Here is a 10,789-nt window from a genome sequence, read left to right as displayed (position 1 = left end):
ACGGCCTGGATATGAGGCAGCACCCCGCCCTGAGCGATAGCCACCCCTCCCAGCAGCTTGTTGAGCTCCTCGTCGTTGCGGACGGCCAGCTGCAGGTGTCTGGGGATGATGCGGGTCTTCTTGTTGTCCCGGGCCACGTAACCGGCCAGCTCGAGGATTTCAGCGGTCAGATACTCGAGCACAGCAGCCAGATAGACCGGGGCTCCAGCACCCACACGCTCAGCATAGTTGCCCTTTCTCAGGAGCCTGTGAACACGGCCCACCGGGAACTGCAGTCCAGTCCGGGAGGAGCGAGACTTGGCCTTGGCCCGAGCTTTCCCGCTGGTCTTTCCTCTTCCAGACATTTCCACAACCTCACAAATACTTTCACAAAGAATGAATAATTTCCTTAGCATTAATGGTAGCCAGTAAGCGGTCAGGATGGCCGAGCGGTTTAAGGCGCTGCGTTTAGGTCGCAGTCTCCATTGGAGGCGTGGGTTCGAATCCCACTTCTGACACCTTGCGTTTTTGACTGCACTGGAGGCGTTTGGGAGCAGCGGTGAAGAGCAAAGAGAGAACAGGAAAGAACATGGACAAGCAAAATAACAATGGACCCAAAGATGTTGCATCAAAACATTCGAGTCAGAGGCAACTAAGCAAACAGCAGGGCACATAAAAGATCAAAAATGTAACCTTTGTATCGGGGTGGAAGATGTTGCCAATATCCTTAATGAATACATTACTGTCTTCTCAAATGAGGGGGTGATGCAGATATTGTTATGAAGGAGGAGGAGTGTGAAGTATTGGACGTGATAAGTTAAGGAGAGAGGAAGTCTTCATGGGATGAGCATCCTTGAATGTGGATAAATCACCAGGACCAGATGAAATGTACCCCAGGCTGTTGAATGAAGCCAGGGAAGTAATAGTGGAAGGTCTGACCATCGTTTTCCAGAGGATTGGAGGTCTTGTAACGTTGCAATAAAAGCAAAATACCACGCAGATCAAGCATGGCTGAGCCTTGAGAGTAGGGAAACAGGGCTGAATTCACTGAACCAGTGCGACAGCTTTCAGAATAGAAGGAGCCTATACAAACCTGATGGGTTCCACTTAAACAAAAGAGCTGGAGGTGTTGACAGTCAGAACAGATAAAATGTGGAGGAGTGTTTGAAGCAGATTCTGTGTGGTTACTGTCGTTGTACTATGGAGTTATTTCAAGGAGGTGATTCTGAATGTAATGGATCAACGTGGACCCACCCAAGGCAAAGGTCACTGAAAGTGGCAACGCAGGTGGATAAGGTAGTCAAGAAGGCATACGGCATGCTTGCCTTCATCGTTCGGGGTATAGAGTATAAAAATTGGCAAGTCATGTTGCAGCTGTACAGAACCTTAGTTAGGCCACACTTAGAATATTGCGTGCAATTCAGGTCGCCACATTACCAGAAGGACGTGGAGGCTTTGGAGAGGGTACAGAGGAGGTTTACCAGGATGTTGCCTTGTCTGGAGGGCATTAGCTATGAGGAGAGGTTGGAAAAACTCAGATTGTTTTCACTGGAACGACGGAGGTGGAGGGGCGACATGATAGAGGTTTACAAAGTTATGAGCGGCATGGACAGAGTGGATAGTCAGAAGCTTTTTCCCAGGGTGGAAGAGTCAGTTACTAAGGGACATAGGTTTAAGGTGCGAGGGGCAAAGTTTAGAGGGGATGTGCGAGGCAAGTTTTTTACACAGAGGGTGGTGAGTGCCTGGAACTTGCTGCCAGGGGAGGTGGTGGAAGCAGATACGATAGCGACGTTTAAGAGACATCTTGACAAATACATGAATAGGAAGGGAATAGAGGGATATAGGCCACGGAAGTGCAGAAGGTGTTAGTTTAGGCAGGCATCAAGATCGGCGCAGGCTTGGAGGGCCGAATGGCCTGTTCCAATGCTGTACTGTTCTTTGTTCTTTATTCTAAGCTTCCCTGTGGTCCAGCCTGGTTGAATGGAACTGAAGCAAACAAATCATCCAGAAGTGGAAAAGAAATATAAGGCCATGAAAGCACATAATTCAGATGGATGCAATACCAGATGGTATGGCAAGAGTGTAAAACAGCAACAGACTGGTGAATAAAACTTTCCCATTGAATAAGACAAGAGAAGAGAAGGGTAATAATAGTGTCAGAGGTGAGTTGTGACACTATTCACATTCCACCTTGCTCTGAATAGGACTGTTGAAGGGAGTGATTGAGAAGAATAGAGGAGAAATGAAAAGAAAGGAGAAATAAACAAAAGGTCTTTTGATTTTAGAATGCTTGTTTTTGGAAATGACAGACTGTAAAGTGTGTGTGTCAGAAGATATAGAGCGAAGTTGGGTGTGACAAGATCACAGGAAAGTTGTGCCCTGAGACAAGGTGTGTGTTGACAGGAAAGCTGCTTTCTTTTGCACAAAATGTAATTTATTCATATAATTTGTGCAATTACATTGCAAAGCAGTTCAATTTTAATATTACATAAGGTACAATACAGATCAGTTTCCTTCAATAAAGTACATGAGGTATCTCACTATCCCTGCCTGCACAGGTTATATTTACAGTATTTACATTACACATCAAACATTCTCTGGTGCAAACAGCCCGAGCGGTTTTACACAGGTTCCAGCCTCTCGCTGTACTAGGGCCTTAGTCTGTCGCCTTTCTATTGAGACTCCATGGTGGCTTCCCCAAGCTTTAATGCCGTCCCACAGCACATAGTCTTGAATGTTGGAATGTGCCAGTCTACAACACTCGGTCATCGACAGCTCTTTGCACTGGAATACCTGTCCCACGGCCGGGCTCGTTCTCAATCGAGATCATTTCAAATGAACATTTCCTAAATCTGTGCTTTCTCTCTCGCAATAAAGAGAACAGGATGTCTGGCAGATTCAGTGTGAGACGATAACACTGCCGGGTAAAGGCCGCTTTCCAACTCCAATCTTAACACAGGAGATTCCCCCAAACAGCTGCAATAGGGTGTTTGTAAACTGTTGGAAGCGGATGTGTGTGGAAATGGTGATGTTACTGAGGAGGTTCCTTGTTATAGAATGGATTGTGTTTTGGTGGGAATATTACTGAGTGTTAATTGTAGCAGGATCATATTTAAAAGCTCCGGCTTTCTGGAAAGCCTTGACTATGAAGGTCGAGTCTGGAAGGGTTTGCGTGGAGAGCTGGGTTTCGGTTCTACTGTTAATAAAGGGTTTGAAATTGGCAGCCCGGAGGAAACTGGAGGTGGAGCTGAAAGATCAGGTGCCGTTCTCTCTCTGTCTGTCACTCTGGGTGTCTCCTTCATTCTCGCTCTCTGTTTAATCTTCACTCTTGTCTCCTCCCCTCCCTGCTCTCACTCTGCCTTTCTCAGCTAGGTCCGGGCGGCCTGCAAAAAAAAGGAAGCTGACGAAATCAGTCTCTTTTATTGTGCACTGATTTGAGGCAAGAATTATCATGGTGGCTGTGGTTTAGAAGAGACGGTCGCCCACCTCCTCCTGGAATGTGTCTTTGCAAAGCAGGTGTGGAAAGGGATGCAGTGGTTTTTGTCGAGGTTCATCCCAAGCAGCTCTATAACACAGGAGTCTGTGCTCTACGGGCTGTTCCCAGGGACGCACACCGAGGCAAACATCAACTGCTGCTGGAGGACTATCAATTCGGTGAAAGACGCCCTTTAGTCTGCCCGAAACTTGCTGGTCTTCCAGCGCAAAGAGTTGTCCAACACCGAATGTTGCAGACTGGCACATTCCAAGGACCAGGACAACGTGGGCAGGGACGCACTAAAGCTTGGGGCAGCCGCAGCAAAGGCTCAATGGGGAAAGACCATGGTGTAAGGTCCCCCCACCAAGCTGAGCGGAGGGGCTGGATCCATGGGAAACCCTTCGAACCGTATAGGGAAAATTTTGTGTGCTGTAAATGTAGAAATGTATATGGCATGACAATGAAATGGAAGAGTTGTGAGGCAACTCGTGATTGTATGGAAGGAAACTGATCAGCTTTGCACTGTTTGTATTTTTTGACTTGATGCTGTTTTAAACTGTTTGGGAATGTAATTTTTACAGATTTTTATGAATAAAGTATATTTTGGAAAATTAAAAAAAAAGTCTGGCAGTATACCAGAGTATGGTCCTGGCCGGCAGCATATTAGAATCCATGAGGAAAGGCATCATCACCCTCATCTGCAAGGGGGAGGGGGCAGAAATCAGAAATTGGCGGCTCATCTCACTGCTTAACATCGACTACAAGATTCTGTCAAAAGTCATCGCCAGTCGAGTCAAGTCTGCTCTGGAGTTGGTGATTGACCCTGATCAGACCTGTACTATACCAGGCAGGAAGATCTCTGATAGCCTCGCGCTACTCAGGGATACGATCACCTATGGACGGGACAGGAGGGTGGACACCTGCCTCATCAGCCTGGACCAGGAGAAGGCTTTTGACAGGATATCGCATACATACATGATGGACGTACTTTCCAAAATGGGGTTTGGGGAGGGAATCTGCAATTGCATCAAACTGGTCTACACAAACATCAGTAGCGCAGTCTCAATCAATGGGTGGGAATCAGAAAGTTTCTCAATCCCATCTGGAGTCAGACAGGGCTGTCCTCTCTCCCCTGTCTTGTTTGTTTGCTGTATTGGACCCTTTTCTGAGTCTATTAAGAAGAATGCACGTATCAGAAGGGTAACAATCCCAGACAGTGGAGGCACTCAGGTTAAAACCTCCCTGTGCATGAATGACGTCGCCGTTTTCTGCTTGAACCCGCTGCCTGTGCGCAGACTGATGAGCATCTGTGACCAGCTTGAACTGGCATCGGGAGCCAATGTTAAACACAGCAAGAGCGAGGCCATGTTCTGTGGGAACTCAGCTGACCGATCCTTTGTCCCCTTCACCATTAGGGCAGCCGACCTGAAGGTGCTGGGGTATGGTTCGGAAGGGCCGGGGCGTGCACCAAAACCTGGGAGGAACGAGTAGCCAGGGTACAACATAAGCTGAACATGTGGGAGCAGCGATCTCTCTCCATTGTGTCAGGTTACTGTACGTGGTGCAGGTCTGGCCCATACTGCACTCCTGCACTGTCGTGATCATCTGAGCCATTTTCCGCTTCATCTGGGGATCCAAAATGGACCAGGTCCCGAGGGACACGATGTTCAAACCTCTGGAGAAAGGCGGGAAAAATGTACCCAACATCGCCCTCATCCTGATGGCTACCTTTGTGTGTGGCTGTATCAAGCTGTGTGTAGACCTCCAGTACGCAAACTCCAAGTGTCACTCCATGCTGAGGTTCTATCTGTCCCCGGTGTTGCGAAGGATGGGCCTGGTCATATTGCGTGGAACACTCCATCCAGTTGGACTGTGCTGTAACACCTATCCTTCATGGAAAAGTTTCTGTGGAAAAACACCTTTGACCAACAATCCATCAGGCACTGGTCTGCACGGAATGTTCTCAAGGCCCTACGGGAAAAGAAGATGGTGGATCCTGTCGGATGGTTCCCCGAGCAGACTTCCAAAGTCATTTGGCGGAATGCCCCATCACCAGAACTTTCAAACAAGCACCAAGATGTAGGTTGGCTGATGGTGAGAAGAGTCCTCCTCGTCAGATCCTTCCTGCATGCCCGAAGTCTCACCCCCTCTGCACAATGCCCTCGAGGTGGCTGTGGTGGGGAAGAGACGGTTGCCCACCTCTTTCTGGAATGTGTCTTTGCAAAGCAGGTGTGGAAAGAGATGCAATGGTTTTTGTCGAGGTTCATCCCAAGCAGCTCTGTAGCACAGGAGTCTGTGCTCTACGGGCTGTTCCCAGGGACGCACACCGAGATAAACATCAACTGCTGCTGGAAGACTATCAATTCGTTGAAAGATGCTCTTTGCTCTGCCCGAAACTTGCTGGTCTTCCAGCGCAAAGAGTTGTCCACCACCGAATGTTGCAGACTGGCACATTCCAAGGTCCAGGACTACGTGCTGAGGGACGCACTAAAGCTTGGGGCAGCTGCAGCAAAGGATCAATGGGGAAAGACCACAGTGTAAGGCCCCCCCACCATAGTGAACTGAGGGGCTGGATCCATGGGAAATCCCTCGAACTGTAGCCAGAAATTATTTGTTTGCTGTCAAATGTACATGGCATGAGAAATGAAATGGAAGGGTTGTGAGGCAACTCACTCCTGGATTGAAGGAAACTGATCTCCTTTCCACTCTTTGTATTGTTTGACTTGGTGCTTTTTGGAACTGTTTTGTAATGTATTTTTTTTTACAGATTTTTATGAATAAAGTATATTTTGGAAGTTAATAAAAGAAAGTCTGGCAGAGGTAAAGGAGGGAAAGGACTGGGCAAAGGCGGAGCAAAGCGGCACCGCAAAGTGCTTCCTGACAATATCCAGGGCATCACCAAACCAGCAATCCGCCGCCTGGTTCGCCGTGGCGGGGTCAAGCGGATCTCGGGTTTGATCTATGAGGAGACTCGCGGGGTGTTGAAGGTTTTCCTGGAGAATGTGATCAGGGATGCGGTCACCTACACTGAGCACGCCAAGCACAAGACGGTCACTGCCATGGATGTGGTGTACGCTCTGAAACGGCAGGGCCGCACAACTCGAACCCTTTCCAGCAAACACACACTCTTCGAAGAGCCACCCACCGTCTCACAGAGAGAGCAGTGAGCTGGAAACGGGAGATGGGATAGGCAAATATAAAAGCAAAATCCTGCGGATGCTGGAAATCTGAAACAAAAACAAGAAATGCTGGATTCACTAAGCAGGTCTGGCAGCATCTGTGGAAAGAGAAGCAGAGTTTACGTTTCGGGTCAGTGACCCTTCTTCGGAACTGACAAATATTAGAAAAGTCACAGATTATAAACAAGTGAGGTGGGGGTTGGGCTCGAGATAACAAAGGAGAAGGTGCAGATTGGACCAGGCCACATCGCTGACCAAAAGGTCACGGAGCACAGGCAATCACTGAGGAAGGAGATGTGGCTGTGAAAACGAGTTTTGGTAGATACCTTATCAAACACCAGGAGGGAAATAGAAAGCAATGAAGGTGAACAAGGTAAAAGAGACAAACGAAAATCCCGATGGGATAGGCTGTTCAGAACTGACTGGAATAAATCTGTGCTGTGTTCGGGTAGAAAACTGGAATCCCCGAAATTGACATTTCAGTTGCAGCAAGGATGTGCAGTGGATTTGATTTTCTAAACGGGCTGTGTAAACAGTGCCCGAAACTCTACAGTTAGTTATTTCCCCAGTCCACACATGCCCTCAGTGAAAAGCCACATCACTCCTCCAGAATCACTCATTGTTTTCATAGAATTTCAAAATGATTTCGCTGCAATGAGGGAATCCAGGAATTTTGCAGCAGCCGTTGAATCGGTCACTGGAACCAGACCCACTTGTGATGTTATTTCCCCCGAGACGGTGTTTCCTGCACTGAAACTGACAGGGTTTGTGAAACTGATCAGTTTCAGCTCAATCATTCAGGGACCTGGAATTCCCACAGCTTGAGCCCGCGCTCACTTCTGATTGGTCACCTTCTTCCCATTCGCATTTCTTAACCAATCGCAGAGCCTCGAATTGGGGAAAATGCAGCAAATCATTGGCTTAAATTGTCGAAATTGGCAGAACGTTTGAATTCGAAAAAGGCGCCAATTTCAGTGTCGGCAAAAAGCGAATTACTGGAAAATCTATTCAAAATTGTTCGTAAAATATTTTCCACCATCCTTTAAAAACCTTTTTTTATTCCGCTATTATCGCCACAAATTCCTGGCGCTATTTTACGCACAGCTTTAACCTGTCATTTTTTCCCCCCACTTCTTATCTGTAACCGGCGGTGGAAGACTCCATTCAGCAATCCTTAAGGGACCAATAACTCAAACTCGGTGTGGAAAGGAATAAATTAGACTATTGGTAATTCCCCTTCACACAGGGATCAGGGGGACAGTGAGAAGCCACTGAAATAGTTGCTCATAAACATTTTAAATAGTTGCTATTCTGTTCTGTTACTGACATGCTTGAAGCAGACAGTAATCAGCCCTTTCAGAGACTGTGGGTGGCTCTGAAAAGAGTCTTTGGTTTATTAGATGACATTTTGTCTGCTTTACATTTTCTGGGAGCTTTGAGCGCTGGTTTTCTTGGGTAGCACCCCGCCCTGAGCGATGGTCACCCCTCCCAGCAGCTTCTTGAGCTCCTCCTCGTTGCGGACGGCCAGCTGCAGGTGTCTGGGGATGATGCGGGTCTTCTTGTTGTCCCGGGCCGCGTAACCGGCCAGCTCGAGGATTTCAGCGGTCATATACTCGAGCACAGCAGCCAGATCGACCCGGGCTCCAGCACCCACATGCTCAGCATAGTTGCCCTTTCTCAGGAGCCTGTGAACACGGCCCACCGGGAACTGCAGTCCAGCCCGGGAGGAGCGAGACTTGGCTTTGGCCCGAGCTTTCCCGCCGGTCTTTCCTCCAGACATTTCCACAATCTCACAAATACTTTCACAAATGGATAATTTCCGCAGCATTTACTTTACTTAAAGACTGAGAACTCTCCTCAATGATCGGTACTTAATTCTATTTGCCTATTTTCTTCACCAATCAGGTCACTGACCAACACAAGAGGGCGGGATTTACCCGCCACGACATCAGAAGCAGAGAATTTGTCAATTTCAAAAAGCCCGCCAATTTCATTGTCGGAAAGGAGCGGATTAAAATAAATGTCATCCTTAGTCAAAGATTTAAAGTCCCATCTCTTGATTTTGTTTTATTCAACTTGTAAAATGTTATTTAAATTGTGACTCATTCGACAATCGCTTTCAAACTGTCCCGGGTGGGGCCTGCATTGGCCTGAAGTGAAATAGTCAGTTTAGTTTTCAATCAGAGCCCAGTGTCCTTCTCTGAAAAGAGGAAGCCGGATCAAGTCCTCAAACTGCCCTTAACTTGCTCTGTAATAATCCCATCCCAGTCTGTTACACTGCGGAGAGTTGCTGTTAATAAAATGATTAATCAGTGAAGGGATTAAGGTCTAATCCTTGCCGCTGAAATCAGCTGTTAATGCGGTCATTCAGGGGCTGTGAAAAAACAGAATAAGAGCAGCTTTAAGCAAAAAAAGTGAAGGCGGGTGCTCAGATTATGGGTTCGTGTTCGGTTAATAACAGGAGATACAAACACAGCAGTGGGATCGTTATTATATTATACATTGTCTTAAAGTGATTTCATAGAGATGTCGGATGCAGCTTTTTCAGAGATTGTTGGTGGCTCTTAAAAGAGCCGTTGTGTTTGGGATGTTTTTCAGTCCATTGTGCAGTTTTACTTGGAGCTGGTGTACTTGGTCACCGCCTTTGTCCCTTCCGACACGGCGTGCTTGGCCAGCGCCCCGGGCAGCAGCAGGCGCACGGCGGTCTGGATCACCCGGAGCTGATGGTTGTTGTAATGGGCCAGGCGGGAAGCCTCACCCGCGATGCGCTCGAAAACATCGTTCACAAACGAGTTCATGATGCTCATGGCCTTGGAGGAGATGCCGGTGTCGGGATGAACCTGCTTCATCACTTTGTAGATGTAGACGGAGTAACTCTCCTTCCTCCGCTTCTTGCCGCCCTTTGTTGACGGTTTATTTAAGGTTTTCTTGGCGCCTTTCTTAGGAGCTGCTTTCTTCTCTTTTTTTTATTTCCAAAATATACTTTATTGATAAAAATATGTTAAAAATACATTGCCAAACAGTTTCAAACAGCACCAAAAAATACAAACATTGCAAGGGAGATCAGTGTCCTTCAATACAATCATGGGTTGCTTCACAACCCTTCAATTTCACATTTGTCATGCCAATTACATTTTAACATTTACAGCAAATGAAAATTTTCCCGATACAGTTCGAGGGGTTTCCCAGGGGTCCAGCCCCTCAGTTCAGCTTGGTGGGGGGACCTTACCATTTTCAGTTTCAGATACAGAAATAAACCAAACCCCTTCCGAGTGCGGATTAAATAGACAATCCCACAGCTCTATGCTAATGAGGGATGGGAGAAAGTAAAGATTGTGATTGGGTGATTGGCAGTGATGTCACAATAGTTTTATATCTGCAACCAATCACAAACTCTCTCACTGCATTCAGGAATTACATTTCCCAAAGACTCTCTCCAGCCCCAGTTTCTATTGAAAAATCCACCGGGAAATGACGCCTGGCTGCGAGGGTCTCTTATTCTCAGCAGCTTCTCACATTCCGGCCTCTAAGTTGAGCGGAAATATTTATTCAGGCAGTTTCAACAGCTCAGAGCCGACACTGGGTTAGAAACCAGAAATAGGAATACGGGTCACAAACAAGGAGTTTATGCTGAACCTTTATAAATCTCACTGGTTATCGGCCTCAGCTGGAGCATTGTGTCTAATTCTAGGTTCCACATTTTAGCAGGGATATCAAGGCCTGAGAGAGAGTGCAGAGGAGATTGACTAGAATGGCACTAGAGACTCGTGAAAGGATGGCAAAGCTACCTCGACTACACTTCTTCACACCCTACCTCCTGTAAGGACTCCATTCCATTCTCCCAGTTTCTCCGTCTCCGACGCATCTGCTCTGATGATGCTACCTTCCATGACGGTGCTTCTGATATGACCTCCTTTTTCCTCAACCGAGGATTTCCCCCCACTGTGGTTGACAGGGCCCTCAACCGTGTCCGACCCATTCCCCGCACCTCTACCCTCACCCCTTCCCCTCCCTCCCAGAACCGTGACAGGGTTCCCCTTGTCCTCACTTTTCATCCCACCAGCCTCCATATCCAAAGGATCACCCTCCGCCATTTTCGCCACCTCCAGCGTGATGCCACTACCAGTCGCATCTTCCCCTCCCTTCCCCTGTCAGC

The 10,789-nt window shown here is 47.5% G+C and overlaps 1 non-coding gene across 1 annotated transcript; it reads left to right on the top strand.

The window, feature by feature from the left end:
* The first annotated feature begins 414 nt into the window (after nt 1–414).
* trnal-uag (transfer RNA leucine (anticodon UAG)) lies at nt 415–497 on the top strand. Its single transcript has one exon. It is a non-coding gene; the product is annotated as a tRNA-Leu (tRNA).
* The last annotated feature ends 10,292 nt before the right edge of the window (nt 498–10,789 follow it).

This window comes from Heterodontus francisci, unplaced genomic scaffold, assembly GCF_036365525.1.
Source record: "Heterodontus francisci isolate sHetFra1 unplaced genomic scaffold, sHetFra1.hap1 HAP1_SCAFFOLD_59, whole genome shotgun sequence".
In the NCBI taxonomy this organism is placed as follows: Eukaryota; Metazoa; Chordata; class Chondrichthyes; order Heterodontiformes; family Heterodontidae; genus Heterodontus; species Heterodontus francisci.
Note: the sequence above shows the minus strand (reverse complement) of the source record. Positions and strands in the feature narration are given on the sequence as shown.